Here is a 15,286-nt window from a genome sequence, read left to right as displayed (position 1 = left end):
GCACAAGTACTTCCAAATCCTGGTGTCTAAAGCTAGAAATCTCAGCTCTCCAGCAAAGTGTAGCTGTTCTTTGAGGATGCATCTGTCTGTGTGTGGACTAAACAGCATTCACAGAAGAACAATTTTTCTGAATACAAACACCTAAATCAGAATTTGGATGACAGTGCATAAAGAAGCAGATTTAAAAACTTCAGTGTAAGTCAGCTACGATTAAAGAAAGCAAGCATGCAAGAACCCAAAGAGAAAGTTGAGAGTTCTGAAAGGATCTGTTTTTCTGTAATTATTGCCATTCTGCTGGTGTGGTTCTCCTCAAATTTACTAAAAACTATTCATTGTCTGTCATTTGTGTGAAGGTAATCTGTCTTCTTCATGCCGTGGGAATGCTGTAAGAATATAATTCTTGTGACCACACTCCTCTGAAGATTAAAGTTAAAATAAACTCAAGAGATCTCAGATTAAATGTTGTGTTGGAGTTTTGTCATGTTCTTGTTCAGGTAGCTAACTTAACCATTATGGCCTTGATCCAGGAAAAGGGCTCCCATTCCAAAAAAAGAAGCCTAGTAACATACTAAGTGTGCTCCTGTCAGTGCACAGGTCAGGCTACAAGGCTGGAGCCCTGTAGCTGTGCGAACACAAGGCCAGGCAGTTGTCTTATGAACAGCCTCTTATCCAGGCCGATTTAAACCAGTAGGGCTGTTTAATGAAAAAAGCATGTATTCATGTATGAGAAGGAGGAACTTCCAGTCTGACCTTTCACGCATCTCATGGTATGTGTATATGCTTATTGAAAATGCAATGAAATTTTGTGTTTCGTAGTTTGAATCATATATAATCAGCATAATTTATGCAAGTTCCCACATGCCTGTTATGTAGTCAGAATGATTTTCACAAGGAGAAAGTGTATATAAAGACAGATCTGAGATATCTAAATGTGTATGTGTGCAACCAGCAGGCAAGATTTACTGAGAATAACTTACTGGGAAGAAACCCTAGATCATGAGACATTTTACTGCAGTTTCCAGAACAGAAGAGGATAGTTTTGATATGTATTAATAATTAAGAGGGGTTGTTTAAATTCTTTTCATTCTTTTTCCCACTTTATTTTCCCTAAATATGACAATTGCACTTTGCTGGGATGATGGGGAAGCATCACCCTGCAGTTTCTGAGAGCTCAGCATTGGGAACAGCACCAGGGCACATGGACAAGTGAAGTTTCAGAGAAAGAAATGCCATCAGAGGACACAGTCTGGGTGGTACATGGGTGCAAGGGAGGTCAGCCTCCCTGTCCATCCGTCACTGTAGCCCCGATACGGCTTTGCTCCTGGGACCCAGCACCACGGGTGGTGTGCAGGATGGAGAGAAAACGCTCTGGCAAATTAAACTGAAGTGCAAGGCGAGTCTCCTCTCTTTGTTTATATTACGGCTTCCTCCTTATCTCTGCTTGTGCAGTGCAAGTGACAGCTACAAGATCTGGGATAGCCCTGTGTCGAAGTCGTCTTTCTCACTGACGTACGGAGTACATGCTCATATGTCTAAGTGTTTTGTTCTTGCTTCCTGAGAAAAGATCTTTTTGCTGCCTGTGTATTTGAAGTGTACATGTGTATAATCAAGACAGTCAGTGTACATGCATTGATGAAACATAAATCCCATTCTACATACTCAATGGAAAACATCTGCAGATTTTAAACTCATGCGTTGCCACCAGGTTTAGATCCAAAACTTTTGAAAGAATAGTGAAAAAGCAACAGATAGAGATGTACAGCAGAGAACAGTCACAACAAATGAAAATGTCCTAGCAACTGATATATGAGGCACATGCACAAGCAAATGCATTAGTACAAATTATACATAATGAAGAAAGTACTCAGGGTTTTCAAAGAATTGAATTTTCAAATTTTTGCCAATCTGTTGTTTAGAAATAGCTACTTTTTAACTTTGTGTACCTGCAAATTTGCACAGGGTGATCCATATAAATGAGCTTGGCTCGAAATATACTGAATAAAAAAATGAAGAAAACACGCTTAACAAATAATAACACTGATCTCCAAGTATTTTTTAAGATTCACATCAAACAAAATGGCAAAGTAAAAAAGCAGATCACAATGTTTTACCTTTAGTGCTGGAATATGGCTGTATGTGGAGTATATGTTGTTGTTAGAGAGAGTCTTCTGATGCTTCTCTGTGTTTTTCTTTGCAAACCATAAGATGAGGGGGTGATCACCAGTGGGAAATGAACAGTCACTGCAGTATCAGATTGGGCTGGAATCTGTCATGCTTGGAAACCAGTATGAATAACATGGTCTTACACCCGGGATAGGAAAGGAACATTAACGTTCTGATTGAACAAAATGATGCCCAGATAAGAATAGAACAAGATCCCTCCAATTTTGGCATCTATTTAAATCTGCTTTGACACAACACATAGCTCAAGGTTATGTATCTTCTTAAAGTTTTACTGTTGTCTTTTTTGTTATTAAAAAAAAAAAGCTAAAGTGAAAAAAATATGTCTGGATATTTGTGAATTGCTAAGGACTCTTCCTAAATATTCGGTGATGTATTAGTGGAAACTCATAGAAAATCTAGTTTTACAAAAACATGGTCCTTAGGAATTCAGTCATTTGTAAGTGTATGGCTTTTACTTGAAAGTAATTCCAAAGGAGGACACAGAACATTTTCCTGAATGCACCACACAAACAAGTCCTGACATAATTTATTTCAGGTCAATACACTAAGCATCTTTTTACTGATACCAGATTTGAGCTAAGATAATACTTGTTAGTACAAGAAGAGGTCAGGATAGTTTCATCTAGAAAAATAATTGCACTTGATTGAGGTTCAGTTCTTTCAAAAGAGGTTAATGATATATATTTGCTTTTTGTCCCCCCCAAAGTGACAAATTATAAACTCATTTAATCAAAGCAGAAGTTAGGGTCACCTTGACACATATTTTTCTGTCAGCCCTGTTGATGTCAACAGATGCTGTATGTAGAGTGACTGCAGAACACCGGGTGATCCACAGTGCAGGTCAGAGATGAGCGTTGTACTCCAAATTCCCTATATGGTGCTGGATGCTGAAGTGATTGATTAGTCTTTGTGATCTTGTCACGCAATAGACTTTCCAGTCAGGGCTAACCTTTCTTATAAGGAAATCACAGCTTTAGCAATAATGGTTGAGCACTTACCTCTTTATATGTTTTTTGTGAACCTATTGATTTGAGGCATACATGACCTTCTCTGCTTGAGACAAAGGATATTGTATTCAAACAAAGAAATTTGCAAATTTTACTTGGAAAGCTTCTTCCACTGAATTCAAAGCAAATTTTATATTTGGCACTAACACAGCCAGAACTGTTCCTCAGTTTGCCATCATTGTCTTGCATAAGCATGATGTGTAGAAATCCTTGAAGTCGGGTTTTCTCCCCAAAACACATGGCGTGTGCCTACAGCACAACACAGTTTGATCACCACTTCAATACATCCATTAACCTCTAACCACAAGCCAGGAACTTTAAAGAAGCTAGAAAGCACCCTAGCAAGTTAGGTGTCTCTTCTTAGCCTAATCCAGCATTCTCAGTACAACTGTCCTAGCCTTTTGGCAGAATTTCTAAGGGTTTTCAGGAACACAGGATCAAACTGTTACAGCCTAGGGCCTTGTGCTGTCTCTCTCAGCTGCTGTCATACATGAAATGATAGTACAACCTTTTGAAACTTTTTCATGTATTTTGGGAGATCCATAGGCACTACCCTAAAATATTACAAAATTTATTTTCAGTTGACAGGGACTTTGTTTCCGTACTTCTCAAAGAAAAATCTCGCTACAAAGAACACATGGCACTCAACTCACCTTTAAATGCTAATTTTTTCCCTCTCATGTAAAAGTATTTATTTCTCTCCCCAAATATAAAAGGCCAGAAACAAAGTGGAGTATAGTGGAGAAGGTACCTTGATTTCTTCTTAGGTACTCAACCGGTTCCTCTTCCTCTGAAAGACATTTCTCTGCAAGGCAGAGCTCTCACAGTGTATTGGAGGTGCCTTTTCTCAGTGCCATTTTGAATTGCTTATCTTTTTCAAAGCTTTCGGGTGCAGAGGGCTTAGAAATAGAAAGTAATTTGTGGAAGACAAGACAAGGGATGATCTAACTTCTGCACTGTGTTTTGCTTCATGAAGGGGTGGAGGGGATGAAGGTCAACATGGAGCACTGATCCTCTTTCCATCCTTCTGAGAGAGATTAAGTCTGGCACATAAATTCACACCCTAATCATTGAACATTATGGGAGAATGGACTAATGACAACATTGCTTTATGCTCTTGACATTTTTAGGAGTACTTTGGAAGCAGAACCAGTTTCATCAAGTTTGTTGTTTGAGGGGTACTTATCCTAAAACATCCTTGTTTGTTTGCACATAAAAAATAAAGCTGTTGCCACCACATTCGGGTAAATTGTATTTTCCACTCCCAGAATCAAGGATGAAAAAGTAGCTGCATTTTTCTAGACAGAAAAAAAATAAAATAAATCTTTCATTAAAAAAGCTATCTGCTACAAATTGCTCACATACGGAAACCTTCCACAATATCTTTCTTTTCTTGAAAATGTTTTAGAAGCAAAGACAGATTTTTGAAAAAGTCTACAGGGATAAAAACATATAAAGTAACCTAATTTTACAGTGTCTGGGGAAATCCTCAGCCCTGAGTTGATGCCTGTCTCTGCTCTGCTGGAATGCAGATCTGTACATGTCTCCCCGAAGCTGACATCCAACCCCATGTCTCCAGAAATGCACACAGCTGTCTTCCATGCTGATGCTGCTTTATAACTTGCGGATTAGGACCAATCCTCTGACATCTTGGGTGAATGACTGAACAACCAGATTATGCAAAGCCAAGCTGTATTCCCAAACCATCCTGCCCTCTCCTTTTATGTTCTCACTAGTGAAGGTGTGCTTTCAGAACAATGGCCCTGGGACAAGGGTGGAAAAGCAAAGAGGGAGGTCAATGCAGGCTTGGCTCCTGGGGATACTCCCAGACCTGCTCACACCTCTTCCTTCCAGAGCAGTATTAACAACTTGCTCTGGTGGACAAGGATGTGCTTGGTCTATAGCATGATTTTATGAAATTCTAATACTGGAAACATTTAATCAGTTACATGCACTTACGCATATGTTAGTAAAGGAGGACAGATAAAATGTTGGTAATAAATGAACAATAGAGTTTGAGTGATCTTTCTCACGTGTCACTGCAATGTGAGTGGGGGAGATTCATCCTGGGCACCCACCTTACTGCAGACGTATCACTCTTTTGGGGGTGAAAGAATGAAAGCAGAGTCAAATGATCCCTTCTCTGCAGTCCCATGTCTTTGCTTCGGAGGACATTCAGCGGGAAGCAGATGAGTTTGACAGTGCTGTTCTGTCAAAATACCTGAGCTCAACATCCATTCTGACCTGACATATCTAACTGCACATACAAAAATCTCTCCCTAATTCCTGTCAGGCAAAAAATTGATTTTTTTTCTTCCCTAGGAAAATGCAGGGAAGCATGTGTTTCAGGTAGCTAAAGACACAGAAAACTGTGAAGAATCTGAAAGTTATGACTTGAAACTTTTATATTAGGTATGTTATGACCTAAAGTTTTTATGTTTTCATACTCTTCCCTCAAATTACTCAATGTGGTACTTCCTTTGAAAAAATCAATAAATGCCATGCAGGCCAAAAGTTAACCTGAGGGAAAATGAGAAAGACCATCTCATCTCTTAAGTTTGAGTGAGACTGTTTGATATTTTGCTGTTTTTTCATTGAGATGCTATTTGACTTTGTTGATTTCAAGTGAGGGACACCACAAGCATTTCCTCAGTGCTTGAGGACTTCTCATAGGTGAAGGCATTTCAATGGTTCCACCACTGCTTATTTTATGAGAACCTTATTAATCAGCGGAGTCACTACATGCTTCAGGCCAAAGGACTAATATACTCTTGTTTATATGAAAAGTCAGTCTTTGTGTACAATATCTTGAATTTCACACTTACACACTAGAAATCAACACAAATTGGGGATCACCAGAAAAAAAAAAATGTTAATTTTAGGTGTAACAATTTCCAGTTTAGTTTCTTCATTCACCTTATTCTACAGGACTAACTCTTCCACAGCACATCTGTACTAACTTTTTAGGGACTGCATCATGAATGAAACCAGCCCACATGCAGTGCTGTACAAGCATAGAAGCAGCTAGAATTGCACCTGCCCCCAACAAGGCTGCAGGAATAAGGCTGACAATGCTTCATCATATCAAAATTCACTACTTTAATCAGAGCAAAGACACAAGTATTCTTTATGGCTTTATCCATGGGTGAGAAATTTTTCTTTTTTATCTACAGGTCTTGTCTCTTTAATTAAAGGTAGGTGAGTTTTGCTTCTTAGGTGAGTTTCTCAGATTGCAAAATGTGTATTTGCTTTCTCAGATTTATATTCCCCCAACTTCAAACTTGCTCCATGAAAATAATGAACATGGATCTAAAATGGAATAAGTAATTGCTTGATAGATTCTTGCTTAGTATTTAAAGTGCTGTGCAGCTGCTGATGTATGTTTGTGCTGGCATCGCGGAGTGGAGCCCTGGGAATAGGGAATCTGATTTCAGAGAAACAAGAGCCAGCTTCAAAGAAGTGAGCAACCCTCCCCAGCTGATAGAACTTTTACTGAAGGAAAACAACAATGTAGTAAGAAACACACCAGCAATATCTCCTGTTACTCCTCTGCAATCCTTTTCAAAACTTTCTTCTCATTTATCTGATTATGCACTTCCGTTCCTAAATTCTCCCTTGTGGTGGTTTTACCTTTTCTGTTAGTTTAGGTGTTTGACTGTAGATTTCAGTGTGAGACCACATTACATCAAAGCACTTTATATTGGTTATTAAAGTGTGGGGGGGAAACCTCCTGTAATTGCAATATATCCTTAGAGGTCTCTCCAGAATGGGAAACTAATTTGAGAACTATCAGACAACACTGCATTTTAATACAGATTAAAATGTTATTACCCTCTAATAATGATCTCGTCCAGAGTTATTGTTCACTGATGCTGTGATATTTAAATATTAGATATTTAAGATTATCTAGCACTGATTTGGAAGTTTACTTTGAGGAGAGTAAGTCCAAAATCTCAAATTTGTCGACCTAACCACTCCTGTGGTGCAGATTTCTGAACTGAACAAAATCAATATACTCACAGTGGTTATGCCATTCTGATTTACACCAGCCCAAGAACTGTTTCTGAGAAGACCTCCCAGTGCGCATTATTGACGTACGATAACATCTTTGCCTTTTGGCTGTAGAAGAATTTTCTTTTTTCTCTTAACTTTCCAAGCACAGTTTCCTGACACTAATAGATTGGGATATTTCCGTGGGAAGGCTCTGTGAAAGTTGTTCCTTGAATGGGGAGAGAACAGCACTGGTTTGTTTAGCTATTCTGAGTGTATGATGGATGAAATGTCAGAAATAATTCCACAGGCTGCTGCTGTCTAATCCCAGGGGACAAATGCCTGCATTTGAAATCCCACTGCAGGTTTAATTTGCCAAAATGAATCCCCATTGCAACACCTTTTGTTACTTTTGCAAACAACAATATAGTAATGCTGACAAATTTTAAAGTAAGAGCAAAGTGAGCCTGGAATTGTTAAATATCACTCACAACTAAATTTAGTTGTTAAATTGGAATTGGTAGGAAGAACTTTAACAAGGAAATACATTCTCCAGTCTCCCCCACCTGAGATATTGAATATCTTGGGCCTGCAAAAGCTTTAGGAGGCCCCAGGAACATTCTGGAACCCACCTGATGATAAGCTCATTTGGGTGTACATACAGACTGTGGGATTGGTTCTCTGAACTGAGGAATATGAGACAGCGGCTATGGCAGCAAGATGAGACTTCCAAAGATTTCACAGCACTGAAACAACATGGTCAGCAGAAACATGAAAGCTAGGAGGTCCTCTCAGTCTCACTGAATTTGAAGGAATAAGGTCATATTAAAGAGCAAAAACAAAATGTTCCTCAGGGATGGAAAGAGAGAGATGGCTCAGTGCATGGAGAGTGAACCAAAAAGAGTCATAGAAGAAAAGGTAAATTCAAGTGCAATTCTGATTCTACATTTGTTGATGGGAAGTCTACCACAAGCAGTGACCAACTACGGCCTTAGTATTACGTTTTAGTTTTCTCTTAACTTCTGTGACCTCATACAAACTAAACACAGTTATAAAACCTCGACAGTTGTTTTCAGATCTGCTGGTACTATCTTTTTATTATTACTGAGTCTGCAAAAAGGAAGAAGGACACTGTTTATAACACCAGCCCTTATATTCAGAAATAATCTCTGATTTTCCAAGCATCACTGTGTATCTCTGCCTCACTGAATGAAAAAAAAAAAAAGAGCAGTTCTGCCTCAGTCTGTATGAAATATACACATGGAGAATTTGGTAACTGTCCATTTCTTTCACCACATTATTGGTACAGAGCTGCTCTATAAAGACCATTCCTGTGACCTCGCTCTTATTCCAATTAAGAATAAACTGCAGGTAGGAAGTCAGACCCTTTTGTGGTTCACCTCCTACTGAAACAAGTCTATGATTTTTCCACATGTATCTCAGGCAGCTTGGTTGGTGGTCAGACTGGACTTCTCTCTCTGTTTACTAAGGCTGAATTTCTCACATGTTGTAAAAACACTGACTTAAGAGGTGTACAAATATCATCTATTTTGTGTAAGTATACAGGTTAATTCCCTGGAACAGCAGTAGTATAAAAGTACGTATTCTATTTTAGCTGTTCTGTTGTTGGTTTAGTTTGGGGTTTGTTTTTTTGAGGGGAGGAGTGACGCTGGCTGTACACACCATGTGTAAAGTTCCTTGATGAAGAGAGGTGCTTCACAAGATCTTCAGTGAGACAGAAGTTGGTACCTGGGATTCATTTGGCATTAGGAAGGAAGCTATTCTACAAAAGAGTTTGAAATCATGGTAGCTTATGGATATTTTCATTATGCATATAGATGTCTAATCTTTTTTGAATCCTACTGATCTCTTGGCCTAAGTTATACCTAATAGCAGTGAGTTCACAAGGTTAATTACAGCTTTTGTTTAAAAAAAAGAAAGAAAAGAAAAAAATGCTTACTTTGATTAGATTTTTTTCCCTTTGGCTTCAGTAAACTTTATTTTCTTGAGTGGATAAACAGAAGAACCTATTTTACTTTCTTTTTTCCATTTCTTATCTTAAATAGTGCTACTATATTCCTTTACAGTCATCTCTGTCTGTTGCATAGCCCTAATCTCTTCACTTTTCATTCACACAAAAATGTGTGCATTTCATTCTTTTTTGCAAGGCGTGGTTTATATATTTCCAGTTATCAGATGGTGATGAAACTGCACCATTGTGTTGCCTTGGTTCATGTTTACGTGAAACAGTCTTTAAATAAAAGGCAGAAACAATCCTGGGAGCAGAGCGTGGAACCGAAAGGATGCCCGAGGCCCTGGAGCCGTGCTCCCTTTCATGTTTGGTCACTGGCCCTGTGAATCCTGAATCCTCTCCTTGACCACAGTCATTTTCCTAAAGGGTGTGAAACATGGGCTTGTGTCCCCTGAGGCAGAAGGGAAATGGGACCCATGTGTCCCTCTTCCTGTGAGACTGCTCTGACAATGGGCTATTGCACTTCAAGAAGAGGCCAGGCACTTTCTGTCTCCTCTTCCTGAAGTATTTTAACAGAAAACAGTGGTCTCTTCTCAGTTGCTTTGGAACAAAGAGAAAGGGGTATAAGATCTACGCACATAAGAATGTTGGGCTACCAAGTGAATGGGTACCTCTGCCAGCTGAACTGCACCCAGCTGAGGCACTGGATGCTCATTCAGCTTTTGGGATTTCCTGCCTCAAAGGCACTTCTATCTGGGACCACTGTGGCATCCCCAGATGTCAGCAACCCATGGACTGCCTCTCCCACACACCCAATGGGCTGCACCAGTTCCTGGACATCCCTCTCTTTCACTGATGGTAAAGGCAGTCAGGCTGCCAAACATTTAAATGGATGAAATAATGTAAAATACTACTTAGATGGTTCTGCAGGTTCCCAAGCAGAAGAGAAAGTCAAAGCCTCAAAATCAGATTTTAGCCTCCATCACAGAAATACAGAGCTGACTTTCTGTTTTTGTATTACTATCTTAATGCAATTTGGATGCCACCAACATGGTTTAAAATCTGTGTTTTCTGCCTGCACTGCGACCGCTGTGGTTAGCTTTATCTTATCACGTTGCATCTTAGCAGGAAAAAAAGGACATATTTGTTTCCTTTATTTGACATGTAGGAATCAGTAGTAACTATTTGTTATTCTTCACTACTTATCATTAAATATCACAGTGTATATTTTGTTAAAGCAATGGCATCTCACTAATACAGGTCCTACCACCTTATTCCTTGCTGCTTGTGTCATCAGCTGTGACAACAGTTTCACTGAAAACATTTAGTGGAGCACCAAGAAAAACCTTTCGTACCATATCAAAACACCAACATGTGAACATGGTAAAATTTCTAGCCAATGCTATCAGACAGTGTTTCTGATGAACTGAAGTTGTTTCCAAATTGTCTCCCTCACAAGCGTATCTCTACATAGACCAAGAGAACTGGCTTTGTCTGAGTATTTATTTAGCTTTGTCTGTTTTTTCTGAGGTCCAGTTCTCTTTTCCAGTCCTGTTTATGAGTTTAGTTTGAATTAGTGTGCTTAAAAGGAGGTGGATGATCTGTATCCTCACCTGACTGGTAGGACTAAGATCAAAGCACAGTTTGATGATGAACTTTGTGATAACATTTGAGGAACAGTTTTACCTTTGTGCTTGTTATTGATACTGCAGGCTGGTGGTCAAAACTGGAAGCTGCAGACTCCTCATGGTCAGCATAGTCATGCTGTTCTTGGGATCCATGTGATAATCTGTGAATCAAATGGTGTCTGTTCCCCTGCTTGAAAAGCAAAATACAGGTTTGTTGTTCAGTGAAGAAGCTGTTGATCATAAGTTCAATGTTTACATATTAGACATCTCCACTGCTCCTCTTTTTTTTCCAGTTACTCTTTTTCCCAAGGTAGAAGTCCTTTCATCACAATGACTGTTGGTAATGCTCATTAGAAATAAAGATGTGAGGAAATGAGTGTTAGACATTTTGTTCTTAGTTTGCCGTGGTGTGAAAACTGCCACTGCTCTCTTGTCTTCAAAGTCCTTTGCAAATGTTAAATAACTACCACCCTATCTGAGGACTGTTTTGAGTGCACAGCTAGCATGCATGCCGGTGCCAGAACTTGTGGAGCACCTAAATCCCCTTCTTTCATTCTCATCGTCATGCTTGCATGAAAGTATGCTAAAAATGTCTGTAGCATTTTATTTTAACAAGCTCCATCACTTTCTAATGGTGCCATGCCTATGAATTACAGCATTTGCACTGCAACTATTACTTGCAAGGTTTACAAGCACATTGTTTTTCTCATAATTACCCACAAATCTGAACTATCCTGGAAAATATAATCTACCACAGAGTACTTCCTGATAGGACATGTGTGCCAGAGATGCAAATGATTCTATAGCAGCAGAGAGCTGTGCTTTTTTTCATGAAGACTGTGATTGCAAATTAATCCTTTGAGAATCCCAACATAATATACAGATCCAGCAAAATAAATCCCAAGTGGCTGACAAGCATTATGTTAGAGCCTCAGCCCTCACAACTGCTAGGGCCCCTTTCTACTGCTGACCATGAAGGACCGAACTGGCAAGAGAGTCCATAGGCAATTGCAAGGTGGAAGAACCACCATTCTCCAGTTCACCTGGACCTACCCTTGGGAAGTACTGTATAGCTGCTCCAGGGAATCATAACTGTAGCCCTTAGGATCCTAGAAGGATCCAGAAAATAAACATACACGATTCACTTGCTCCACTGAAGGCACAGGTTGACTTGACCCAAAAACTGGAGTCAAATTCTTTTGTATTTCAACTCTGATGTATTTCATTCCTTCACAGTAAGAAAAAAAGAACTAAAAAGAGATGCTAATTTTTATGATGCTAAGCGTTTCCTTCACTTTCTTTCATTATATGCACCATGTCCTACTGCTCAGTACAAGTGGAGCATATGCTGTTAGGTGGGCCCATTAATTACAGTATCTCACTAGACCTTTAAAATGAAAGGTACTGCCTCTGGTGGTTTAGGTGGAACAGAGATATATAACCTCCTAAAATATCTGCAGTAGCCCCAAGTTAACAGCCAGTATTTTTTAATCCTTTTAGTTATATTAATACCCCATTTTTTTTCTGGAATGGAGTTTGCCAATATAATTTGCAGTTATTACTTTGCATAATAAATTCATCATTTTGAGCTCCCAACTCTGAAAAGCAAATCACCCTGAATATATTATCTATGGGAAATGAATTTGTTTGTGTGTTTTGCCCAGATATATACAAAATATTCTTCCTCCTGGCACGGAAGGGAAGGGTGAGATAGATTTTAATAAGATGGAAGAAGAATCAAGACAATTTTTGCACTAAAATCCTGCCTAAGCCAAGCTCTCACAGTAACAAATCCCCTGGCAGGAGGCCTGACAGTGGACTGTGTCCAAGACCTCAGCCTGAGCAGCGGCCAGGGACTGCACGGAGCAAGCCTGCCATGGGTTATCCTCTCTCGCTTCCAACCACTCGCCCCATGCCAGCATCCCACCTACCCTGGGGAAAACCAACTCCCCTTCCCCACCCACCACCCTCCTGCCTACCATGCATCCCATCCCCCTCCAACCCAGGATGCCCAACTCCAGCCACACTGCTGAGAGCACAGTCGCGGTGAGCACGGGCTTTTTAATTGACCTCCACCTCACAAGTTAATTTGGGTAGCCGTGCTTTCCTTTATTCTTCCTGAGGTTTAAAACAGTGCCGGCAGCTTCATGCACATTCTTTCCCTTATTAGTTCAGTTCCCAGGCTGACATTTTTGTCTCTGTTATAATTTTCATTTAAGCTAACAACTTACTTGCTGGGCTGCTCATTTGAGTCAATAGTCATGAGGGTTTGCCGAGAATTCTAGCCAGGAGGCAATTGCTTGATGCTGCTTTGTCGCTGTTGTTTCAGGAAAAAAAAAAAAAAAAAAAGAATATAGTAATAATTAGAAACAGTGAGTCAGTACTGGTACTCTCATGGTCAGATATCATTTCTTTCATGTTAACATGAAACTACACAATGTCTTTTACTGTGTGTCAACATATTCTGCAGGTTGTATCCTGCATCAATTTGTGGGTCATGTTGTTTCATTTACTTAACTGCTTTTGTGTGGAGTGAAAATTGGAGAAGAATTTGACCTTTTTAGCTTTATAAGCATTTCACAACGAGCCTTAGAAATCCTTCCTACTTCTGCTCTAATACCATCGCTCAGTAAATGTTCATATTTGGGCCTGTAATCTGTCTGGGTAAAATTATTCATGTATGTCTTTTCTTTCCATCAATATTTTGGCACAGCAACTGGGCAGATCAGAGTACAACAGTGAGATCTTGCACATAATGTTCATCTGCCCTTATGCAGATCGACAGCTGCATATGAATGCAGTATTCAGTAAGTGCATGAGGAAATATTTTTATTAGCCTTCTTTTTTTAAGGCACAATGGATTACAGTCGCTTTCTCTTTTTTTTTTTTTTCTTAAGAAATAAGGCTGCCACTTCCATATTTGATTTTAAAAAGCTACTTCCCCCATATCTTTTACTTCTGCAGCCAATGCTGAGATCTCAGCCAAGGGCACAGCCTAGGCATTTGCATGTCAAGATGAAAATAATCCATTTTGATCCTCTACAGAAAATGTGGTAATAGTGGAAGAAGCTCAGAAAACATTACCCATCTCTCTGTGCCATGGGAGTCTTGAGGGAATAACATTCCAAAGAGGGGTGTGCTGCTGCAGTGCACGCTGCCTGGAATGCTGGGAAGAGCACAAAGAGGAATTCAGACACAACAGAACTCATCCTGAGAAAAACTGTATCTATGCTGGTGGGGGAAATGAAAGGGAAAAAAAAAACCAGCTGAAATAAAGGCTGGCTTCATCCCATTTAGAGATAGCACCTAAATGAGGTGTCTAAACTCAGCATATCTGAGATGTCAAAGTAGGGATGCTTTGACGATAGGCTCTAGTTACTCAGTGGGCAGAAGGAGGACCCTGAGGTATCTATTAACTGGAGGAGGGATGAATTCAAACCAAGACATATTGAACAGATACTGAAAGGATCAATTTGTATGTAGATTTGCAGCTAGGAATGCACTGTTGTGTTTTAGCCATCAGATCTGTGCTTTTAAAAGCGTTGTGTAGCTAGAGCTGATCTGGCTGGGGAACGTCCTGCTCACACGGAGCAGTGTGTGCCCACGCACCATAATACTCCTTTTTGTTTTGGAGACAGATGTGTTTCTCCATTTGGAAAGCCCCTAGAGAATGAGGAGGAGCACAGATGAAGTCCTGCTTCACAGATCTGAAGGTCAGCACTAATTCTAGGCTCAGGTCTTCAGAGCCACAGTCATTAATGAATGCGTGTAACTTAAAAATGCTCATAGGCAAGTGGTGAAAGCCAAGACATAAAGACCAAGTTACAGGAGCCAAATAAGTAAAAGAGAAAAAAGAAAAAGCGGTTCAAGTGAGCTCAGGCCTCATTTCATACCACATTGTTGCCTCCTCAGACCATCAGCCTTTCCAGACTAGGCCCCATGATGACTGCACGTCTGTAAACACCAGCAACTGGTTTTAAACTTGTCCTTCTGTGTGTCTGTAAAGTGCTGCAGGAAGCACTCCCACACAGCTCACTCCCACACAAACATTCCGCATGTATTGCAGTGTGCTCCTTCCCCCTACCCGTGTCCCAGGGAAGTAAAAGTCATGTTGGACTGAAAGGAATGAGAATGGAGCACAGGCCTTGGAACAGGAAAAAACATGTAATGTGGAATAAAAATTGTGAAAGATAACGTGGAAGAAATCCACAGGCCTAGCAAGAAATCTGTTAAAGACTGATTTTTAAACAGAAGAGTATTTCTGTGTATTAATGGGGTAACAATTCTTACAGACATGTTTTAGGATTTATGTTTCACATTACAATGTGGTTGTTATCCCCTTTCATTTTAAGTGTGCTCCTTATTTATTACTAGGACCTTCAGAACAAGCTACTCAATCTATAGAAGTGAAATATGGGAGTCAGGAAAATTACTCTCTGTCTCTCTTTTGAGTCTGTTAATCCTCGAGGATTCCTCCTACGAAACTCCCATTTCTGTCCTTATTC

At 39.8% G+C, this 15,286-nt stretch overlaps 1 long non-coding RNA gene across 1 annotated transcript in view; it reads right to left on the bottom strand.

Annotated features, from left to right (window-relative positions):
• The window catches only part of LOC110390055, a 39,474-nt gene extending 24,434 nt beyond the window's left edge, over window positions 1-15,040 (bottom strand). Inside the window, exons 1-4 of the long non-coding RNA XR_002433509.1 lie at window positions 14,675-15,040; window positions 13,866-13,947; window positions 13,013-13,098; window positions 10,840-10,971 (exon numbers count right to left, since the gene is read on the bottom strand). This is a non-coding gene — a long non-coding RNA (uncharacterized LOC110390055). The remainder of the gene's footprint in view (window positions 1-10,839; window positions 10,972-13,012; window positions 13,099-13,865; window positions 13,948-14,674) is intronic.

The sequence above is a fragment of the Numida meleagris genome, chromosome Z (genome assembly GCF_002078875.1).
Source record: "Numida meleagris isolate 19003 breed g44 Domestic line chromosome Z, NumMel1.0, whole genome shotgun sequence".
NCBI classification, from domain to species: Eukaryota; Metazoa; Chordata; class Aves; order Galliformes; family Numididae; genus Numida; species Numida meleagris.
Note: the sequence above shows the minus strand (reverse complement) of the source record. Positions and strands in the feature narration are given on the sequence as shown.